The 25,042-nt window shown below is 38.2% G+C and overlaps 1 pseudogene; it reads left to right on the plus strand.

Annotated features, from left to right (window-relative positions):
- The first annotated feature begins 969 nt into the window (after nt 1-969).
- LOC126944129 (zinc finger protein 726-like) overlaps nt 970-25,042 on the plus strand; it is a 37,642-nt pseudogene continuing 13,569 nt past the window's right edge.

Genomic DNA, 25,042 nt, shown 5'->3' on the forward strand with positions numbered 1-25,042 from the left:
TCAGTTTGTGGAGGAAGATGAATTTCATCCCTGCAGGATGGGCCTTCCATGATACTGAAGGGAGAGCCACATGTTAATGCCCGGGAGACAGCTGTCTCCTCGGTCTGAAAGGCCTGATCGAGGCCAGGATTGGCTATGAGAGCTAGAAAATGGGAGCACCTTTGAAACCATGGGAGAGGGTGAGGTGAGAATAAGGAGAGGCTGCGGCCCAACACACCTAGCTCAGGACTGGAGGAAGAGGATGGAGCTGGAGAGGGAGGGATGAAGGTATGGTATGTGTCAGGGAGGAGGAGGAGGAAATGAGCAGTGGTCTGGGTGCTGCTGGGTGGATGGATGCACCTGGGCTGGAGAAGCCCCTGGGAGTTGGCCCTGAGGGTGGCCTTGGTGATGTGGGGAGAGTGGTTTGGACAGTGAGCTCAGGTGGAAGCCAAACTGTGGTTGTCCCAGGAGCAGTCGAGGAGGGAGGCACAGGATGTGGAAGGAAGAAGGTGGCGGCCTGCAGGTGCGCCAAGGGTGAACTGGGACTGTGGAGCCGAGGCTCAGGAGGGCACGTGGACACAGTTCCATATGACTTGTGCCCATCCAGGTGGTGTGAGGCGGACAGTCCTCCCTCACCAGCAAGGCCCATCTGACTCAGTGCCTTACTTGTCACCCCCAGAGCCACCATCACTCATGTTCTTGAATGGGAATGGCCTGAAGAGCCTGAAAAAGGAGCGTGAAAGAGGAAGGAGGAGGCTGAGCCACCCTGGGAACATAGGCTGGATAAGTCCAAGCCAGGAGATGACACCACTAAATAGAAGTCACCACTCAGGATTCCGGCTTTTCTGTGAAGATCCCGGCCCCGAGATCTAGCTCTTCTCCCTGCAGGTATGATGGAGGAGTGGAGCTGGTGATCAGGCCTGAGCCTGCTGGGGAGGATGAGGCTGGAAAGCCCAGCTTTGCCTTAGCTCCTCCTGACCCCGTGCTAACATGGTGGACCTGGGAATGGAGTCCAGGTTCAGTTACTGCCTTATTGCTAGAGGACAGCTACCAACTGGGCCTACTAGCCCTGTTCAGGGAGAGGAGTGGGAGCGGGTGGGTAGTGTCAGGTCCCAGGACACCCTAGCCTCTTGCTCTGTGCCCTCAGGCAAGTCACCTCTCTCTGGGCCATGACCTTACCATCTGTCACCAGGGCCTGGGGGGTGGTATTGGGTGTTCTCCAAGGACAGAGCCAACCAGAGGACTTGCAGGCTGGTAACTTGGTGGGGAGCCGGACAAGGCCCTCTCATGTCCTCTCTGCTCCCAGGCTTGGGCCCTGGAGCACCCCTTCAGGAAGGAAAAGGCCATTTCCCCTAGCGTGCTCGGCCCTTGGCACTAGGCAAGGGCAAGAGCAAGCCTGTCTTTCTCCCTCCCCGCTTTCTTCCAACTCCCTCTCCTCTGCTCGGGGGTTGCTCTTAGGCTGCAGGAAGAGTCAGTGGGGCCAGGCTCTGTCCTGCACTTGGGCACACAGGTGCCAATGGGCAGGCTGTATATGGACAGAGCCTGGAATGTAAAAGCCAAAAAGTGGGAAACTGAGTATTCGAGACATTTATTCTCAGGACCCAGGTGTTTGGGGCTGGGGAAAGGGGTATGTCCCTGCTCCCTACCATATGGCCTCTCACCAGGGTGGTCTGGGCCTTCTCCCTGGCAGGTATCCCCGCAGGAGATGGTGCTGGAGATCCACCGGGTGTTCATGGACCATGAATACCCATGTCCCCGCCTCACTTCTCACTGCACCCGGGTGGCAGCACGCTGGACCACCTCTCAGAGCTGCACAGCATGGCGGGGCCGCAGGCGGGCTTGGTGCTCCACATGGTGGAAGGTTGGCCCGGAAGTTGGGCTGCCTGCCCAGGGAGGGCCCCTGTGAGCAGGGCCAGGCAACACTTCACTGCCCCAGCTGGGGCCTGTGTGTCACAGACGAGCATGTGGAGGTGGGACTGGAGCACAGGTCTGCTCATCAGGGCATCATACCTGCATCTCTAACTTCATGGCCTGGGGTGAAAAAACAGTTGAAATTCTGAAAAGAAAGCCAGGCAGTACGAAGCTAGGGCTTGGAATCAGCCCGATTAAATTCTGAAAAGATGAGCACTTAGTCTCCTAAAGAAACTAAAAAGTTTTACAGTCCTTGAGTGGGGAAGTCGGCTCCAAGCAGCACCATCGGCTGGTGTGGTGAGCCTGGCTTGGTTGCCAAATAAAAGCTTCCATAGACTCAAGTTCCCTGGGCGAAGCACTCAGGTTCCAGGGACCTGACTATTTATTAAGACTATTTGTGGAAAAGGTCTGTACCTCAAGGGGGCCCACAGTTCATCACAACCTCTCCCCTCCCCCAAAACAATGACCATTAAAATCCCATGAAACTCAATGGGGGCATTGAATTTGGCAGCCCTAGAAAGTTCTCAGGCCACCCCTGCATGAAGGCTGCCCCAGGAGAGCTGGGCGAGGCTGCAGAGGCCCCGCAGTGCCAAAAGCCCTGCCCACCCGAGACACTAGAGCACAAAAAGCAGGAGGCTTTGTGGGCTCCCCAAGGCCTGTGTGTGCTTCAGAAGCAACTGGCAGGAGGTGCTTTGCAAGCGAGGATTCTTGCCCTCAGCCAGCCAGGGTGTGTGTGTGTGTTAGTGTGTGTGTAGGTACATGCGTGCACGCACATGTGTGTGTTGAAACCAAAACTCTAGCTTATGTGTCCATAGCGGAATTTGAAAATGGAAGCCCTTATAGGTTCTGGATATTAGCCCTTTGTCAGATGAGTAGATTGCAAAAATTTTCTCCCATTCTGTAGGTTGCCTGTTCACTCTGATGGTAGTTTCTTTTGCTGTGCAGAAGCTCTTTAGTTTAATGAGATCCCATTTGTCAATTTTGGCTTTTGCTGCCGTTGCTTTTGGTGTTTTAGACATGAAGTCTTTGCCCATGCCTATGTCCTGAATGGTACTACCTAGGTTTTCCTCTAGGGTTTTTATGGTATTAGGTCCAACATTTAAGTCTCTAATCCATCTTGAATTAATTTTCGTATAAGGAGTAAGGAATGGCTGGGTCATATGGTACATCTAGTTTTAGATCCTTGAGGAATCGCCATACTGTTTTCCATAATGGTTAAACTAGTTTACAATCCCACCAACAGTGTAAAAGTGTTCCTATTTCTCCACATCCTCTCCAGCACCTGTTGTTTCCTGACTTTTTAATGATCGCCATTCTAACTGGTGTGAGATGGTATCTCATTGTGGTTTTGATTTGCATTTCTCTGATGGCCAGTGATGATGAGCATTTTTTCATGTGTCTGTTGGCTGTATGAATGTCTTCTTTTGAGAAATGTCTGTTCATATCCTTTGCCCACTTTTTCATGGGGTTGTTTGTTTTTTTCTTGTAAATTTGTTTGAGTTCTTTGTAGGTTCTGGATATTAGCCCTTTGTCAGATGAGTAGATTGCAAAAATTTTCTCCCATTCTGTAGGTTGCCTGTTCACTCTGATGGTAGTTTCTTTTGCAGTTCAGAAGCTCTTTAGTTTAATGAGATCCCATTTGTCAATTTTGGCTTTTGCTGCCATTGCTTTTGGTGTTTTAGACATGAAGTCTTTGCCCATGCCTATGTCCTGAATAGTACTACCTAGGTTTTCCTCTAGGGTTTTTATGGTATTAGGTCTAACATTTAAGTCTCTAATCCATCTTGAATTAATTTTCGTATAAGGAGTAAGGAAAGGATCCAGTTTCAGCTTTCTACTTATGGCTAGCCAATTTTCCCAGCACCATTTATTAAATAGGGAATCCTTTCCCCATTTCTTGTTTCTCTCAGGTTTGTCAAAGATCAGATGGCTGTAGATGTGTGGTATTATTTCTGAGGACTCTGTTCTGTTCCATTGGTCTATATCTCTGTTTTGGTAGCAGTACCATGCTATTTTGGTTACTGTAGCCTTGTAGTATAGTTTGAAGTCAGGTAGCGTGATGCCTCCAGCTTTGTTCTTTTGACTTAGGATTGTCTTGGAGATGCGGGCTGTTTTTTGGTTCCATATGAACTTTAAAGCAGTTTTTTCCAATTCTGTAAAGAAACTCGTTGGTAGCTTGATGGGGATGGCATTGAATCTATAAATAACCTTGGGCAGTATGGCCATTTTCACGATATTGATTCTTCCTATCCATGAGCATGGAATGTTCTTCCATTTGTTTGTGTCCTCTTTTATTTCACTGAGCAGTGGTTTGTAGTTCTCCTTGAAGAGGTCCTTTACATCCCTTGTAAGTTGGATTCCTAGATATTTTATTCTCTTTAAAGCAATTGTGAATGGAAGTTCATTCATGATTTGGCTCTCTGTTTGTCTGTTACTGGTGTATAAGAATGCTTGTGATTTTTGCACATTAATTTTGTATCCTGAGACTTTGCTGAAGTTGCTTATCAGCTTAAGGAGATTTTGGGCTGAGACAATGGGGTTTTCTAAATATACAATCATGTCATCTGCAGTTATGCTTTATATGAATGAATTCAGATTCCTGCTTCCAGGAAAAGAAAAATTGTGGGTTCATTGCAGAAAAAACTTCCTGATGTTTGATCTTGACATTTGCCTTCTTTCTTGAGGTGATGTAGAAGCTTCACTGTAGTTTAGTGGTGATTCTAGAAATGGAGTGACATAAACGATCATTGCCTACACTTTAAAATCCAATTCCTTTTCCTTATTTTTGACTCAGTCATACTTGGAAGTGAAGCTCAGGATTCCTGTGTTTAAAATGCTTCCTAAATATTGTAAGGAAGCTGACAGGAAACAGTGTTTGAGGAAGTAATTTTCTAGGATCCTCTATAATGTTCCCTCTTTACTGAGTATCCTACTGAGCTGGCAATTAAAGAACTCCCAGCAAGAGTCATGTGACTTTTTCTAATAAAACAGGTCTCGCTGTCTCTTAAGCCGGACCTGATCACCTTTTTGGAGCAAAGGAAAGAGCCCTGGAATGTGAAGAGTGAGGAGACAGTAGCCATCCAGCCAGGTAGGTGGGAGCAGATGAAGTAGATGACATGAGTGAGAGGTCCAGCAGTCAAGAAAGAACCAGACCTTGGAGTGTGGATTGGGAAGTTCTCCAATGGAAATGATTTTTGAGACACCTGGGTTTATTTCTTTCTCTTGCTGTCACAGAGGGACATCTTCTGTCTCATGTTCTTAAATTATCTGATGATTTTCCTTCCCCTTCTGTGATCCACCATCAAATTCACAGTGACAGCCAAAGTGCTCCCCTTGGCCTTTGAGGGCCTGTGTGATCTGACTGCCCTTGCATTGATTTGGGGGCTCTGGGAAAGTCTGGGCATGTTTCTGCCTCTATGTGGAACCACTTTTAAAGTTCTGGTTTTGCCTCATGTCAGAAATGTATGAGGGGAGTGATGGACAGTGGAATTTTTTTCAGAAGTCCCAGGAATTCTGTGGACAGATGTCACATATTTTCTGGTATATTAATTTCTAATCCTATGGTGGTTTCCAAGATGATCCTACAAAAATTGAGACTCAGTAATTTCATCAGAGCACAAAGTTATCTTCCTAAATGTAAAAAAAAAAAAAATCTGATTCCGTATTTCACTTCAACTTTTCATCTTTCCTAGCCTAAACTAAGATTAGAAATATAAGCTCTATGCACAAATTCCACAGATTTAAAATCATTTAATATATTACTTACTATGTAGAATTCTTAACTAAATGAATGTCTATGGGGAGTTTAGAACATTGCCTATTATATGGCGAAACTCTCAACTTTTACCTTATATGTTAATAAGATTTTATAATTTTGTCTGGATAATTGTGAAGTTTAATGTGGTCTTTATGTTCATTTTCTTTCTTTTCCTTTTCTTTTTCTTTTCCTTCCTTCTTTCATATAGATTTTTTTCCCACACTTGTAAATTGTATATATTTAAGGCATACATCCTGATAATTTGATTTTACATATGTATACATTGTATAATGATTACTACAATGAAATTAATTAGCACATTAATCATCTCACATAGTTGCCAGGATTTGTGGAGAGAGCATTTAAGATCTACTGTGTTAGCAAATCTCAAGTATACAAGAGTGTTGTAAACTATATTCACAATGCTGTACATTAGATCCCCAGAATTTATCTTTTCAGTGGAAGTATGTACTCTTTGACCAGTATCTCCCCATTTTTACCACTTCTCAGCTGTTGAGACCCATTGTTCTACACTTTATTTCTATGAGCTCAACTATTTTAGATTCCACAAATAACCAATATTATACAGTATTTGTATTTTTCTATCTTATTCAGTTACCATAATGTCCACCTGGTTTATTCATCCATGTTGTCAGAAATGGCAGGATTACCTTCTTCATTATGCTGAATAATATTCCACTATATAATGTGAATAATCAGCTATGAACATAGGGGTGCAGATATCTCTTTAACATACTGATATTGATTAATTGATTGATTGATTGATTTTTGAGATGGAGTCTTACTTTGTCGCCCAGGCTGTAGTGCAGTGGTGCCATCTCGGCTCACTACAACCTCTGCTTCCCAGGTTCAAGCGATTCTCCTGCCTCAGCTTCCCAAGTAGCTGCGATTACATGCTTGTGCCACCCTGCCTGACTAATTTTTTTGTATTTTTAGTAGAGACGGGGTTTTGCCATGTTGGCCAGGCTAGTCTTGAATTCCTGGCCTCAAGTGATCCACCTGCCTCAGCCTCTCAAAGTGCTGTGATTACAGGCATGAGCCATTGCGCTCACCAGATTGTATTTCTTTTAGTATATACTTAGAATTGGGATTGAGATTCATATGGTATTTCTATTTTTAATTTTTTGAGGAGCCTCCATGCTTTTTCCATAATGGCTGGATCAATTTACATTTCCACCAACAGTGTACAACGTTTCCTTTTCTCCACACTGTCACCAACATTTGTGATCTCTTGTCTCTTTGATAGTAGCCATTCTAACAGCGTGGGGTGATATCTCATGATTTGATATCTCATTGTGGTATCTCTGTAAATGTGAGGTGATGGCTCATTGAGGTTTGATGTGCATTTCCCTGATGATTAATTATGTTGAGCACCTTTTCTTAAACCTGTTTGCTACTTTTATGTCATCCTTGGAAAAATTTCTAGTCAGGTCCTTTGCATATTTTTAAGTCAGATTTACTTTTACTGGCAATTGAGTTGTGTGAGATGCTTACATCTTTTGGATATGAAACTCTTATCAGATATATTTTCTCTCAGTCCTTAGGCCAGTCCTTAGGTTGCCTTTTCATGTTGTTCTTTGTTTCCTTTGCTGTGCAGAAGCTTTTTAGTTTGATGTAGGCCCACTTGTTTTTGTTTTTTGATTTTGTTGGTTGTGCTTTTTTGGTGTGAAATCTAAAAATTCAGTACCAAGGCTGATGTCGAAGAGTTTGTTCCCTGTGTTTCTTCTAAAAGTTATACAATTTCTGGTTTTACATTTAAGTGTTAATTCTTTTTGAGTTCATTTTTGTATATGGTATAAATGTTCAATTTCATCCTTTTGCTCATAAATATCCACCTTTTCCAGCATCATTTATTGAAGAGAACATCCTTTACCCTTTGTGTATCTTGGTGCCCTTGTCAGTGATTGCTAACTGTATACACATGGGGTTATTTTTGCTTTCCTCATTCTGTCCCATTGGTCTATGTGTCTTTGTAGGTCAGTGTAATACTCACTATTAGTATAGCTTTGTAATAGTTTGGAATGAAGTAGTATGATGCCTTCAGCTTTATTCTTTCTTAAGATTGTGTTGGCTATTTGTGGTCATTTGTGGTTTTATAGAAATTTGGAGGTCAGATGCAGTGGCTCACACCTGTAATCCCAGCACTTTGGGAGATCTGAAGCAGGCGGATCACTTGAGGCCAGGAGTTCAAGACCAGCCTGGCCAACATGGCGAAACCCCGTCTCTACTAAAAATACAAGAATTAGCCAAGTGTGGTGGCACATACCTGTAATCCCAGCTACTGGAAAGGCTGAGGCAAGAGAATTGCTTGAACCCAGGAGGCCGAGGTTGCAGTGAGCCAAGATCATGCCACTGCACTCCAGCCTGAGCAACAGTGAGACTCTGTCTCAAAAAATATATATAAAATAAAATAAAATAAATTTTAGAATTTATTTTTATTTCTGTGAAAACTGACATTGGAATTTTAATAGGGATTACTTTGTATCTGTATATCACTTTGTGTAGTGTGGACATTTTATCAGTATTAATTTTTCCAGTCCATGAACAAGGGCTATCTTTCCATTTATTTGTGTCTTTTTCAATTACATTCATCAGCGTCTTATGGATTTTAATAAGCAGATCTTTTACCTCCTTTATTAAATGGAGTCATAATAATTTTACACTTTTTGATGCTATTATAAATTGGATTGTTTGCTTAACTTTTTTTCTCAGATCGTTTATTGTTAGTATATAGAAATGCTACTAATTTTTGTATGTTAATTTTGTGACCTCAGCTTTACTGAATGAGTTTATTAGCTCTAACTCTTTTTGTATACTCTTCAGGATTTTCTGTATATAAAATCACCTAATCTGCAAGCAGAGAGAATTATAATTCTTCGTTGCTGATGTGAGTGCTTTGTATTTCTTTTTCTTACGTAATTGCTCTTGTTGCAGGGCAGGTGAGCCCCCAGATTGGGGCTTATCCTGGGAAGGTTCATAGCTTCACTTAGGAAGAATTCAAATGCAAGGTAGTGGTAGAAGAAAACAGCTTTATTGAGCTGGCAGTGTTGCAGCTCTATGACTGCTCCTGTGGAGTGAGGCTTCCCTGTAGGCAGTGTGCTGAGAGGAGCAGTTCTGCAGTCATGTACTTATATACCCACTTTTCATTACATGCAAACTAAGGGGCAGTGTTTTTTCCCTTCAATTTTTTGGAAGAATTTGAGAAGGATGGACATTAATTCATCTTTAAATGTGTGATACAATTCATATATGAAGTCATTTAGTCATGGGATTTTTCTCATTGGATTTTTTTATTACACTTCAATCTCCTTTCTTATTATTCATCTGCTTGGTATTTCTATTTCTTCATGATTTAATCTTGGTGAGTCATTCATTTCTAAGAGCCTATTTCTAAGTTATCCAATTTGTTGTCATACGATTGTTCATAGTAGTCTCTTATTATTCTTTGTATTTGTGTGGTGTCAGTTGTAATGACTCCTGTTCCTTTCTTTCTTTCTTCCATTCATTCATTCATTCATTCATTCATTCATTTATCTGAAACAAGGTCTCACTCCAATGCCCAGGCCAAAGTGCAGTGGCATGATCATGACTCACTGCAGCCTCAACCTCCCAGGCTCAGGTAATTCTCCCACCTCGCAAGTAGCTGGGACTACAGGTGTGTACCACCATGCTCAGCTAATTTTTGTACTTTTTGAAGAGAGGAGTTTCACCATGTTGCCCAGGCTGGTCTCCAACTCCTGAGCTCAGGTGATTTACCTGCTATGGCCTCCCAAAGCTCTGGGACTACAAGCACGAGGAAGTGCACGCAGCCCATTTATAATTTTTCGACTCCTCTCTCTTTTCATTCCTTTGCTTAATCTGGTCAAAAGTTTCTCAATTTTGTTTTCTTTAAAAAATTCAACTCAGTTTCTTTGATCTTTTCTATTGTCTTCCTATTTGGTCTCTTTTTGTTCTAATTCTTATCATTTCCATAAGTATGCTAACATTGGGATTATTTTGTTCTTGTTCAAGTTTCTTGAGGAATTGAGTTAGATTTGCTTATTCAACATCTTTTTCTTCTTAATGTAGGACTTTATTATTATAAACTTCTGTATTAGAACTGTTTTGGTTGCATCCCAAAAGTTTTGGTTTCTTGTGTTTCTAATTTCATTTGTCTCAGGATATGTTTAGATTTTTCTTGTGATTTCTTCTTTAACCCATTGATTTTTCAGGAGTGTGTTGTTTAATATTTACATATTTGTGAGTTTCCAGTTTTCTTTCTGCTATTGATTTTCAGTTTTATATCAGTGCAATCAGAAAAAAAACTTGATATAATTTTAATCTTTATAAATTTGAAAAGACTTACTATTTTTTACTTTTGGTTTAACATGTGATCTATCCTGGAGAATATTTCATGTATTCTTAGAAGAATGCGTATTCTCATATTGTTGGGTGGGATATATATGTATATTTAGTCTATAGTGTTATAGTGCACTGTTTTCTTAATTTTGTGCTTGAGTGATCTATCCATTTTAAGTAGGATACTAACGTTTTCTTTTATTGTATTTCTGTATATTTCTCTTTCCAGTTCTCTTAATGTTTGCTTTATATATTTAGGTATTCCAGTGTTGGGTGCATATATCTATTTAATTGTTCTATCCTCTGGACAAATTAACCTCTCTATTATTATATAGTTAACTCCTTTGTCTCTTGTGACAGATTTTGTCAGTCTGTTTTATCTAATGTGAGTATAACTACCCCTGCCTGCACTCTTTTGTTTATCATTTGTATGGAATATCCTTTCCAGTGCTTTCACTTTTAGCCTATGTTTGTCCTTAAATCAAACGTGAGTCTCTTGTAAGCATCTTGTCACTGGATTTTTTAAAATCCATTCAGCCACTCTCTGTTTTAAATTTGTTTTGTGACTGCTATATCAGAATATCACAGGGTATTTTAAAAGGAAATGGGTGATTTCTAAGGAATACAAGTTAATTTAGCTTATGATTCTGAAGGCAGGGAAGGCAGAGAGCATGACACTGGCATCTGGTGAAGACCTTTATGCTGCATAATAACATAGCTAAAGGCATGACGGGGAGAGAGCATATAACAAATGCACACTTGTGATGACTAACCCACTGCTGTGATAAGGACATTAATACATTCATTACAGGCAGCGCTCTCATGGCCTAATCACTTCTTAAAAGTCCCACTTCTTAATTCTGTCACAGTGGCTATTACATTTTAACCTAAATTTTGCAAGTGACATTCAGTCTATATCAGTGTCTGTTTATTGGATAATTTAGTCTCTTTATATGTAATTATTGATAGGTAACTATTATAATTTTGTTTCCTATTTTATACTTCATTTGTTTCTTTTATCTTCTTATGCTGTCTTCCCTTTGGTTTTGTTAATTTTTTTGTCTTGTTTTTGTTGTTTTTATATACTTTGATTACTTTCTCTTTTTATTGTATGTATCTACTACAGTGTTTTTCTCCAGTGGTTATAAGACTTACATAAACATCATATAACAGTCTAATTTAAGATGATAATAATTCAACTTTTATACATAGAAAACTCTACAGTTTTCCTCTCCTTCATACATTTTAAAACTTCTTATATTGTGTATTCATTAAATTATCAAAGCTATACTTCTTAAAAATACTTTTGTTTTATAGTTCTTATACTAGAATTAGAAGTGATAAATGTACCCACCGTTACAATATTTGAATATTCTGAATTTCATTATTTACCATTTCCAGTGATATTAGTAGTTTTAATGCTTTCATATTTAGTTAGCATTTCATCATTTCAACTTGAGTAATTCCCTTTAGTCCTTTAGCATTTCTAGACAGGTCTAGTGGTGATGAATTCCCTTAACATTTTTTTGGGGGGAGGGGTCTTGAAATGTCTTCATCTCTCTTATTTCTAAAAGATGCTTTGTTGTATATAGCCTTCTTAGTTGTTTTTTTTTTTTAATTTTCCTTCTTTCAGCACTTTGAATATATGGTATAACTCCTATTTGGCCTGTAAGGTTTCTGCTGAAAAATCTACTGATAACATCATAAAGTTTCCCTTGTATGTGAATAATCTCTTATGCTGCTTTCATGATTCTTGCTTTGTCTTTGAATTTTGCCTTTGTCTTTGAATTTAATTATAATATGTCCCAAGGGAATCTTCATTAGGTTCTTCTTCCCGCAGTTATTTTGAGCTTTATGAAACTGGTTGTTCATATCCTTTTCCAGATTTGGGGAATTTTAAGACATTATATGTTTAAATAATCTTTTTTTCCTCTGTCTTTCTTCTGAAAATCCTAAAATGTGTATATTTGTTCACTTTATGGTATACAGCCTATATGCTCCTTCTCACTTTCATTTTTTTCTAATTGATTACTTTCAAATGACCTGTCTTTGAGTTTGCTGATTTTTTTTTTTTCATGATTGAGTCTCTTGTTAAAACTGTTACATTTTTTCAGTTCTTCCATTGTTCACTTTAGTGCCAAGATTTCTGTTTGGTTCTTTTTAATGGTTTCTATTTCTCTATTAAAAGTCTCATTTTGTTCAAATATTGTATTATAAAACTTTTTAGTTATCTATCTGTGTTCTTTTGCATCTCACTGAAATTCTTTAAGATGATTATTTTGAATTCTTCGTTACCCAACTTTCAGATCTCCATTTCTTTGGAGATGATTACTACGGCTTTTTAGTTTCCTTTGGTGGTGGTGGTGGTGGTTTGCCTGATTCTTCATAATCTGTGTAGCCTTATGTTTATTTCCCTGAATGTGAAGGAGCAAACACCTCTTCCAGTCATTATAGACTAGTTTTGGGAAATAAATGCTTTCTTCTTTCGGACCCTGAGCTGATGAGATTTTGACTAAGATTGCAGTTGAGTGTGTTGGAGCCATGTCACATGACTGCTACTGGGTCTGCAGTGGATTATAGGTTGACAGACCTATTAGCAGGACATAGATGGTCATGGATCCTGTCTGTTCTCTAGCAAGACAACTTTCTTCAGGATCTTGAGCATTGTGGCTGGTTCTTAGATAAGGAATTGCGATTGTTTCTGCAGAGTCAGGGTGCTGATAGAATAGATGTGGACAGGTGTGGCTCCTGCTGAGTCTCTGGGAGTGCTTTCGTCCAGTCATTGAACAAGTCACTGATAGACATGACTGACCCCTGATCACAGCTGAATGGGTCTGGAACTGATTCACAGGGCTGCTACAGGATATGGGCCCTGGGCCCACGGCTTGTCTCCTTCTAGGTTTCTCATTGAGCAGAACTGCTCCCAGACCCTGGCTGACAGAAAGTAGAGCCAAACTTACAGGGCTGCTTTAAGATTCACAGTGAGACTAATGTCAGCAAGTCTAGCTCCAGGGGCACAGATGTGTGCTTTCAGGCAGGTCCCAGGTTGAGCAAATTTCCTGACCTGTGGCTGCATGAAACTGGAGCAAAGTTTCAGTGCCACTTCAGGATTCCCATTCCAGTCAGTGTTGGCAGTTCTACATCCAGAGGCACAGATGGATGTTTTTTCCTGAGGGTCCCTGTGTGGACAGAACTTTTTCCAGACCATGACTGAGAGGTGATGGAGATGGATTTTGCCTTATTCAGGGGCCACAGACAGGACCGGGATCTTCAGGCCTGTCACCTGAATCTCAGGTAGGAATGAATCCTCCTGGATTCTTGGAAGATTTTTTGAGTGGCAGGACCAAGGCCAAATGAGCTATAGCTAAATCTACAGTGGGATGTGGCAATTTTTTTGTTGTGTGTCCAGAACCATAATCAACAAGCCTACCCTTCAGTTAAGGACTTGTCCTCAAATTTTCCTCCTTGATCTTGGGCTCCAGCTGGGCATCAGAAATTCTGACCTGGATCACAAAGCTCCCATAAAGGCAGTTGTGTTTGGCATGGCTGCCACATTATGTTGTGAGAAATATGCATGGGGGCCTCCTAGTCTGTCATCTTGCTTATTTTTCTAATCCTATATGTTTCACTCTTGAAAATGTATCAAATTTGTGATTTTTGGATTCAAAAATTCTGAAACAAAATACTCGAATGTACACATTGTATAAGATGTAAATTAGTTTACTAGTGAGCACCACATATTTATTAATATGTTTTATTGTAAGTTTAAGTTTACTGCAAGCAAAAAAGAATTATTAAGATTTATATCCATTTTATATTTAACTGATATATAATTTAATTCCAAATACTGACTTTATATTTTAGCAATTCTCACTGTATTTTGCAACATTTATGTTGTTCCTTGATTTGGAAATATAAAGCTTTTCTTAGCTTCTAAAGACTTTATTATAGCCATTATATTTTGTGTAAGAATAGCACCAATATATTGATAACATGATAAAGAAGTTTTCCTAGTGTCTTTTAAATATTTACTCATTAAACTTTTCTCATTAGAGCTAATTATTAGTGATTATAATGCATTTTCTGTGACATTTTACTACCATTCATTGAATGGCAATGATTCAAAATACCTGTTTTTCATGGGTGCACACAGTTCATAATTGCAAATATCTAAAGGATTATTATTAATAGACTATGCTGTATTCATTTTATACACTAAAATTTCTCTTATTCTTGTTATTCAATATGATTTTTTTTTCAGATATGTTTCCTTAGATCAGTTAATTGTATTTTTGTTTTTCAACCTTGATATTATGAGTTGGATGATAATTTTCAACTCTGTAAGACTTTAAGACAATATGATGTTTAATTTATGTATGAATTAGCTATATGTCTGTTGCTTATTTTAAAATCTATGTGTTTTTCACCTGTATAAATATTGCCTCTACTTTGTTCATGACTTATCTTGTATATATTGTTTTTCTTAGCTGTTAATGATTGCTTTATTCTGTCTAGATGAGTAGTTAAGGAAATAATCTTTTTTTTTTTTTTTTTTTTTTTGAGACGGAGTCTAGCTCTGTCGCCCAGACCGGAGTGCAGTGGCGCAATCTCAGCTCACTGCAAGCTCCGCCACCCGGATTCACTCCATTCTCCTGCCTCGGTCTCCCAAGTAGCTGGGACTACAGGCACCCGCCACCACGCCGGGGTAATTTTTTGTATTTTTAGTAGAGACGGGGTTTCACCGTGTTAGCCAGGATAGTCTCAATCTCCTGACCTCGTGATCCTCCCACCATGGCCTCCCAAAGTACTGAGATTACAGGCGTGAGCCACCGTGCCCGGCCGGAAATAATCTTAAATTCACAATCCGTTGTTTGGATCTATATAATTATGTAAGAGGAACACTTTTGTTCTTTGAAGCTGATTTTTGAAACATTTTATGACTGTCTCTTTTAAGTAGTCAAATTTTTATGGTGAAAACATAATAATTGTCATCTCATTTTTAAGGGTACGGTTTATTAGTGTTAAGTATAGTCATATTGTTTTACAAGAGGTTTGTAGATCATTTTTATCTTACAAAAGTCAAAGTGAATACCCATTAAACCACAAATTGCCCTTTCCACACTTCTCTGCAGCTCCTGAAGAGCACCATTCTGCTTAATGTTTCTATGAGTTTGGCTACTGTAGATACTTTATGTAAGTATAATCAAACAGTGTCTCTTTCTTTTTAACTATCTTATTTCACCTAACATAATGTCCTCAGTGTTTGTCCTTATTATAATATTTGTCAAAATGTCTCTGATTTTTAAGGCTCAGTAATGTTCTGTTGTGTATATGTGCCACATTTGTTTAATCAGCTCATCCAATAAGGGACATTTTGATTGCTTCCAGGTATTGTCTTTTGGGAGTAATGCTGCAGGGTACATGGATGTGCAAACATCTCCTCCATGTTCTGTTTTGAATATGTTTGGAATATTTTGGATACACGGATATAGTCCCATGTGTATGTTCTTGCTTTCTGTTGCCTCATCCTTTGATATTATATCCAAAAAGTCAATGCCAAGATCAGTTTTCATGACCAAGCTTTCCCCTTATGTATTCTTCTAGGAGTTTTACATTTGTAGGTTTTACGTTTAACTTTTAGTTTGCTTTTTCAATTGATACAAAATTGTACATATTTATGGGGTACAATTTTATATATGTGTGTGTGTTATATAATGATCATATCAGGATATTTAGTGCATTACCTCATGTATTTGGTAATTCTTTGTAGTGAGAACATTCAAAAGTCTCTCTTCTAGCTGTTTTAATTTTTATTGTTTGTAAAGACAGGATCTCACTCTGTCACCCAGACTGAAGTGCAGTGGCACAATTGTAGTTCACTGTAACTTCAAACTCTTGGGCTTAAGTGATCCTCTGGCCTCAGCTCCCCAAGTAGCTAGGACCACAGGCATGTGCCACCATGTCCAGCTAATTTTTTTAAAATTTTACATATAGGGTCTCAGTACATTGTCCAGGCTGGCCTTCAACTCCTGACCTCAAGTGATCCTCCTGCGTCAGCCTCCCGAAATGCAGAGATTACAAGGATGTAACACTGTGATGGGTCTCTTCTAGCTATTTTGTAATATTCAATACCCTCCTATTAACCATTGTTATCCTGCTGTGTAAGAGAACACCAGAACTTATTTCTCCTATGTAATTGTAATTTTATACCTGTTAACCAACCTCTTTCTATTTCTGCCCCTTCAGTCTCTGGTAACCACTGTTACACTCTCTGCTTATTATCAACTTTTTTTCCTTTTTTTTTGGACAGAGTCTAGCTCTGTCACCCAGGCTGGAGTGCAGTGGCATGATCTCAGCTTACGGCAATCTCTGCCTCCTGGGTTCAAGCTATTCTCCTGCCTCAGCCTCCGAGTAGCTGGGACTACAGGCATGCACCGCCATGCTCAGCTAACTTTTTGTATTTTTAGTAGAGACAGGGTTTCACCATGTTGGCCATGCTGGTCTTGAACTCTTGACCTAAAGTGATCCACCCGCTACAGCCTCCCAAAGTGCTGGGATTAGAAGCATGAGCCACCACACCCAACCCTTTTTTTCTTTTCTTTTTTCTTTTTTTTTTTTAGGTTACTCATTTGAGTAAGATCACAAAGGGTTTATCTTTCTGTATATGGCCTGTTCCCTTAACATGATATCTCACAGTTCATCCATGTTATTGCAAAGGACAGGATTTTATTCTTTTTTAATGGTTGAGTAGTATTTCATTGTGCATTTACACCACATTTTCTTTATCCATTTTTCTCTTCCTGTACATTTGGATTGATTTCATATCTTGGCTGTTATAAAGAGTGCCGCCGTAAACATGGGAATGCAGCTATGTTTCTGGCACATTGATTTCCTTTCTTTTGGATATATACCCAATAGTGAAATTGTTAAATCATATGACAGCTGTGTTTTTAATTTTTCAGGAACTTCCATACTCTTCTGTAGTGGCCATACTACTTATCCCATCGACAGTATACACGTGTTCCCCTTTCTTCGCATCCTCACCAATACTTGTTTTAGTTGTATTTTTTGTCTTTTTGATTATAGTCATTTTAATTAGAGTGTGGTGGTATCTCATTGTGATTTGGATTTGCATTCCCTTGATGATTAATTATGATAAGCATCTTTCTATGTACCTGTTGGCCATTCGTATGTCTTCTTTTCACTAATGTCTATTAAGGTCTTTGGCACGTTTTTAAACTGGATTATATGTTTGTCTTATTTTGAGATTTCAAATTTCTTATGTACTTGATATTAACCTCTTGTCATATATATGGTTTGCGAGTATTTTCTCCCATTGTCTATGTTGTCTCTTCACTCTGTTATTTCATCTGATATGCAAAAGTGTTTTAGGTTGATGTAATCTCGTTTGCCTATTTTTGCTTAGGTTGTCTTTGCTTTGACGTCTTTCCAAGTCCAATGTTGTAAAGTATTTGCCTGGTTTTCATCTAATAGTTTCATAGTTTAGGGTATTACATTTAAGTCTATAATCCATTTTGAGTTTGTTTTTGTATATGATAAGGGTTAGGGATCTAGTCTTACTCTTCTGCTTATGGATATTCAATTTTTCCTGCACTATTTATTAAAGAGATTGTCTTTTCCCCAAAGTGTGTTCTCGGCATCTTTGTTGAAAATCAGTCAGCTTTAGGTGCATGAATTTATTTATGGACTCATTCGGCATATTGGTCTATGTGTTTGTTTTAATGCCAGTACAATGTTGTTTGGGATAGTATAGCTTTGTAGTAAATTTTGAAGTCAGGTGGTGTGATGCCTTCAGCCTTGTTCCTTTTGCTCAGGATTGCTTTGGCAATTCTGGGTATTTTGTGATTCCATGTACATTTAGTTTTTGTGGGTTTTTTTTTTTTATATATATACTTTAAGTTCTAGGGTACATGTGCACAACGTGCAGGTTTGTTACATATGTATACATGTGCCATGTTGGTGTGCTGCACCCATTAACTCGTCATTTACATTAGGTATATCTCCTAATGCTATCCCTGCCCCCACCCCCCCTACAATAGGCCCCGGTGTGTGATGTTCCCCTTCCTGTGTCCAAGTGATCTCATTGTTCAGTTCCCACCTATGAGTGAGAACATGCGGTATTTGGTTTTCTATTCTTGTGATAGTTTGCTGAGAATGATGGTTTCCAGCTGCATCCATGTCCCTACAAAGGACACAAACTCATCCTTTTTTATGGCTGCATAGTATTCCATGGTGTATATGTGCCCCATTTTCTTAATCCAGTCTGTCACTGATGGACATTTGGGTTGATTCCAAGTCTTTGCTATTGTGAATAGTGCCGCAATAAACATATGTGTGCATGTGTCTTTATAGCAGCATGACTTATAATACTTTGGGTATATCCTCAGTAATGGGATGGCTGGGTCAAATGGTATTTCTAGTTCTAGATCCTTGAGGAATCGCCACACTGTTTCCACAATGGTTGAACTAGTTTACAGTCCCACTGACAGTGTAAAAGTGTTCCTATTTCTCCACATCCTCTCCAGCACCTGTTGTTTCCTGAGTTTTTTAATGATTGCCATTCTAACTGGTGTGAGATGGTATCTCATTGCGGTTTTGATTTGCATTTCTCTGATGGCCAGTGATGATGAGCATTTTTTCAAGTGTCTGTTGGCTGTATGAATGTCTTCTTTTGAGAAGTGTCTGTTCATATCCTTTGCCCACTTTTTGATGGGGTTGTTTTTTTCTTGTAAATTTGATTGAGTTCCTTTAAGGTTCTGGATATTAGCCCTTTGTCAAATGAGTAGATTGCAAAAATTTTCTCCCATTCTGTAGGTTGCCTGTTCACTCTGATGGTAGTTTCTTTTGCTGTGCAGAAGCTCTTTACTTTAATGAGATCCCATTTGTCAATTTTGGCTTTTGTTGCCGTTACTTTTGGTGTTTTAGACATGAAGTCCTTGCCCATGCCTATATCCTGAATGGTATTACCTAGGTTTTCTTCTAGGGTTTTTATGGTTTTAGCTCTAACATTTAAGTCTCTAATCCATCTTGAATTAATTTTCGTATAAGGAGTAAGGAAAGGATCCACTTTCAGCTTTCTACTTATGGCTAGCCAATTTTCCCAACACCATTTATTAAATAGGGAATCCTTTCCCCATTTCTTGTTTTTGTCAGGTTTGTCAAAGATCAGATGGCTGTAGATGTGTGGTATTATTTCTGAGGGCTCTGTTCTGTTCCATTGGTCTATATCTCTTTTTTGGTAGCAGTACCGTGCTGTTTTGGTTACTGTAGCCTTGTAGTATAGTTTGAAGTCAGGTAGCGTGATGCTTCCAGCATTGTTCTTTTGGCTTAGGATTGTCTTGGCAATGCGGGCTCTTTTTTGGTTCCATATGAACTTTAAAGCAGTTTTCTCCAATTCTGTGAAGAAAGTCATTGGTAGCTTAACGGGGATGGCATTGAATCTATGAATTACCTTGGGCAGTATGACCATTTTCACAACATTGATTCTTCCTATGCATTAGCATGGTATGTTCTTCCTTTGTTTGTGTCCTCTTTTATTTCACTGAGCAGTGGTTTGTAGTTCTCCTTGAAGTTGGATTCCTAGGTATTTTATTCTCTTTGAAGCTATTGTGAATGGAAGTTCATTCATGATTTGGCTCTCTGTTTGTCTGTTATTGATGTATAAGAATGCTTGTGATTTTTGCACATTGATTTTGTATCCTGAGACTTTGCTGAAGTTTCTTATCAGCTTAAGGAGATTTTGGGCTGAGATGATGGGGTTTTCTAAATATACAATCATGTCATCTGCAAAGAGGGACAATTTGACTTCTTCTTTTCCTAACTGAATACCCTTGATTTCTTTCTCTTGCCTGATTGCCCTAGCCAGAACTTCCAACACTATGTTGAATAGGAGTGGTGAGAGAGGGCATCCCTGTCTTGTGCCAGTTTTCAAAGGGAATGCTTCCAGTTTTTGCCCATTCAGTATGATATTGGCTGTGGGTTTGTCATAAATAGCTCTTATTATTTTGAGATACGTTCCATCAATACCGAATATATTGAGAGTTTTTAGCATGAAGGGCTGTTGAATTTTGTCAAAGGCCTTTTCTGCATCTATTGAGATTATCATGTGGTTTTTGTCTTTGGTTCTGTTTATATGCTGGATTTCGTTTATTGATTTGCGTATGTTGAACCAGCCTTGCATCCCAGGGATGAAGCCCACTTGATCATGGTGGATAAACTTTTTGATGTGCTGCTGGATTCGGTTTGCCAGTATTTTATTGAGGATTTTTGCATCGATGTTCATCAGGGATATTGGTCTAAAATTCTCTTTTTGTTGTGTCTCTGCCAGGCTTTGGTATCAGGGTGATGTTGGCCTCGTAAAATGAGTTAGGGAGGATTCCCTCTTTTTCTATTGATTGGAATAGTTTCAGAAGGAATGGTACCAACTCCTCCTTGTACCTCTGGTAGAATTCGGGTGAATCTGTCTGGTCCTGGACTTTTTTTGTTTGTTAGGCTCTTAATTATTGCCTCAATTTCAGAGCCTGCTATTGGTCTATTCAGGGATTCAACTTCTTCCTGGTTTAGTCTTGGGAGAGTGTAAGTGTCCAGGAAATTATTCATTTCTTCTAGGTTTTCTAGTTTATTTGCATAGAGGTGTTTATAGTATTCTCTGATGGTAGTTTGTATTTCTGTGGGATCGGTGGTGATATCCCCTTTATCATTTTTTTATTGCATCTATTTGATTCTTCTCTCTTTTCTTCTTTATTAGTTTTGCTAGCAGTCTATCAATTTTGTTGATCTTTTCAAAAATCCAGCTCCTGGATTCATTCATTTTTTGGAGGGTTTTTTGTGTCCCCATCTCCTTCAGTCCTGCTCTGATCTTAGTTATTTCTTGCCTTCTGCTAGCTTTTGAATGTGTTTGCTCTTGCTTCTCTCGTTCTTTTAGTTGTGATGTTAGGGTGTCAATTTTAGATCTTTCCTACTTTCTCTTGTGAGCATTTAGTGCTATAAATTTCCCTCTACACACTGCTTTAAATGTGTCCCAGAGATTCTGGTATGTTGTATCTTTGTTCTCATTGGTTTCCAAGAACATCTTTATTTCTGCCTTCATTTCGTTATGTACCCAGTAGTCATTCAGGAGCAGGTTGTTCAGTTTCCATGTAGTTGAGCAGTTTTGATTGAGTTTCTTAGTCCTGAGTTCTAGTTTGATTGTACTGTGGTCTGAGAGACAGTTTGTTATAATTTCTGTTCTTTTACATTTGCTGAGGAGTGCTTTACTTCCATTTGTGGGGGTTTTTTTCTATTTTTTGTGAAGAATGTCATTGGTATTCTAATAGAAATTGCATTAAATCTATAGGTCACTTTGGGTAGCATGCCCATTTAAATAATATTCTTCCATTATATAAACACAATATATTTTCATTTATTCACGTGTATTTCATTTTTTCATCCATGTTTTATGATTTTCAGTGTAGACATCTTTCACCTTTTTATTTACGTTTATTGCTGGGTATCTTGTTTGTAGTTATTTGTATACACAGAAAAAGTATTTGACAAAATTTAACTTTGTTTATAGTGAAAACTCTAAGCAGATTATGTATAGAAGGTATGTATCTCAACACAGTAAATATGACAAACTAGTGTTAATATACCAAAGAGGGAAAAGAAGAAAGCTTTTTCTCTGAGATCTGAAACATGATAAGGATATCCATTTTCACCACTCCTATTCAACATAGTACTAGAAGTCCTAGCCAGAGTAATTAGTCAAGAGAAAGAAATAAAAGGCATTCAGATTGGAATGGAAAAATGAAATTGTCCTTGTTTACAGACAAAATGACCTTGTATATTAAAAAAACATAAACGTGTCACCAAAAACCTCTCAGAACTAATAAACAAGTTCTGTAAAGTTACAGGATACAAAATCAACATACAAATATCAATAGCATCTCTGTGTGCTGATAGAAAACCATCTGAAAAAGAAAATAAAACATGCAAGTTATAGTAGCTACAAAACATAAGTCAGTCCATTTTGAGTTCATGTTTGTAAGGTCCAACTTTATTTTTCCCCTGTGGATTTCCAGTATTCCCAACCCTGTTTTTTGAGAAGACTGTCCTTTTCTCATTGTGAATTCTTGAAACCCTTGTTGAAAATAAATTTACTATATACATGAGTGTTTATTTCTGGACTTTCCAGTCTGTTTCATCTTTTATTTATCTTTATGTCAGTAGCACACTGTTTTCAGTACAATAGCTTTGTAGTATGTTTTGAAATCAGAAAGTATGATGCCTCTTTGTTTTTCTTTCCCAAGATTGTTCATCCATCTGTGAAAGATTGTTTATCCATCTGTGGTCTTTTGAGATTCCACAGACATTTTAGACTATTTCAATACTTGTACAAAAAGTTACATTAATATTTTGATGGAGAGCACATTGAATCTGTAGATCACTCTGGGTAGTATTGGCATCTTAACAATATTGTCTTCAAATTTTTGAACACAAGTGTGTTTGAGAATTTATTTAATTTCCACATATTTGTGGACATGCCATTTTTCTTTCTGTTCTTCTAGTTTTATTCTGTTTGTAGTAAGAAGTGATGCTTTGTGTGATTGTCATCTACTTAAATTTGGTAAGACTGTTTTGCGGCTTAACAGGTTGTCTATCTGTGATAATGTGTCATGTATGGTTACAGATATTATGTATTCTGCTGTCAAATGGTCAGTTCTGTATATGACTGTTAGGTCTAATCTTCTATAGTATTGTTCAAGTCCTCTGTTTCCTTATTGATCTTCTGTCTCTCTTATTCTTTCCATTACTGAAAGTGGAGTATGGAAGTCCCCTACTACTATTGTACTGCTGGCTACTTCAATTCTGTAAAAGTTTGCCAGTTGCTGCATGTATTTGGGAGGTGTGATGTTAGGTGCATATAAGTTAATATTTATTATAGCTTCCTGCACAATGAACCCTTTTATAATTATATAATGCTCTTCCTTGTCTCTTGTGACATGTTTTGATGTAACATGTATTTTAACTAATATGACAGTATTTTACTTTTGGCATTTTTTTTTCCATTCTTTCATGTTCAGCTTATGTACATTCTTAGATCTAAAGTTGGCCTTCAGTAGAAAGCATGGAGTTGGATCTTTTTTCTTGAATTTATTCAGCCAAATTATGTATTTTGAATTTATTCATTTATATAGAAAGTAATTACTGAAAGGGAATGACTCACTATTGCATTTTGTTCACTTTTTTGTTTTAGGTCTTGTATCTATTTTGGTCCTGTTTTCCTCTCTTGCTATCTTCCTTAGTGTTTTGTTGATTTTTGTAGTGACATGTTTTAATTCCTTTCCCACTTCTCTCTGTGTATCTATTGTAGGTATTTGCTTTGTGGTTACCATAGATATTATGTAAAACATGTTAAAGTTATAACAGTCTACCTCTAGCTGCTAACCTTAATTGCATACAAAAATCCTGCCTCTCTAGGAACCCTCCCTTGTATTTCGCTTTATGTTGTGAATCCATTAGCACAGATTTCTGGTTATTTTTAAGTGTTTGACTTTTCAAATCTATAACAAAATTAAAAGTATTCTATGCACCATCATTATAATACATAATATTTTACTTGTATATATAATTACTGTTACCAGAAAGCTTTATATTTTTACATAATCTTGTGTTACTATTTACCATCATTTTATTTTTCAATATGAAGAATTGCCTGTCTTTAGCACTTCTTTTAGAACAGATCTAGTGGGTATGAATTCATTTGGCTTTTGTTGATTTTGAGTATTCTTTATTTCCAAATTTTTAAAGGATAGTTTTGGAAGATAACATTTTCTTGATTGGTAGTTGTCATTATTCAGCACTTTGAATATATCATTCTTCAACTTTCTGATCTGTGAGAATTTTTGGTGAGACATCTGCTGGTCATCCTATAGGAGTGGGCCTTGTATGTACCAAGTCACTGGGGTTTTTTGTTGTTTTTTGTTTTTGTTTTTGTTTTGGCTTCTAAATTCTCTTTGTAACTTTTGAATCTCTGATTATAATATGTCTTGTTGTGGGTCTCTTTGTGTTGCTACTAGTTAGAGTTGGTAGAGTTTCATTAAATTTTAGGCTATTTTTTCCCTCAAATTTGGAAAATTCTCAGCCATCATTTCTTCAAATAAATTTTCTACTCTTTTCTCTCTCTTTGCATTCTAGAATGCCTGTTATGAGTATATTGGCCTACTTGATAGTACCCCATTAGTCCCATAGACACTGTATTGTTTTCTGTTTTTCTTTTTACTGTCTTGACTATATACTTTCAAATAACCTATTACCAAGCTTGTTGGGTTTTTTCTCCTACATCAAGTCTGCTATTAAACCCTCTAGTGAATCATTAAATTAAGTTATTTTTCAGCTCCACACTTTGTGCTTTTACAGTTTTAATCTCTCCTCATCAGTTCATTTTCTTCATGCATTTTTGTCGTCTTTTGTTTATTTTTCTGTATTCTCCTTTAACTGGTTGAGCATCTTTAAAATAGATATTTTACAAGGCACAGTGGCGTGTGCATGTAATCCCAGCTAGTTTGGAGGCTAAGGCAGGAGGATTGCTTGAGGCCAGCCTGGGCAATATTGCAAGAACCCATGTCTAAGATTTTTTTTTTATTAGTTTCTGTGGCATGTGCCTGTAGTCCCAGTGACTCCGGAGGCTGTGTCAGGAGGATTACTTTACCCCAGGAATTTGAGGCTAGGCTACATTGAGCTATGATTGTACCAGTGTACTCCAGTCTGAGTGACAGAGTAAGACTCCATTTTTTTCTTTTCCTTTTTTTTTTTTTTTTTGATGTACTTTAGACTTTTATTTTACATTCAATGTGTACATGTGCTGATTTATTACAGGGGTATATTGCATGACACTGGTTTGGGGTATGAATAATCCCGTCACCCAGATAATGAGCATAGTACCCAGTAGGTAGTTTTTCAGCCCTTGCCTCCTTCCTTTATTCCCCCTCTGTAAGTCCCCATTGTCTCTTTTTCCCATCTTTATGTCCATATGTA

This window comes from Macaca thibetana, chromosome 20 (genome assembly GCF_024542745.1).
Source record: "Macaca thibetana thibetana isolate TM-01 chromosome 20, ASM2454274v1, whole genome shotgun sequence".
NCBI classification, from domain to species: domain Eukaryota; kingdom Metazoa; phylum Chordata; class Mammalia; order Primates; family Cercopithecidae; genus Macaca; species Macaca thibetana.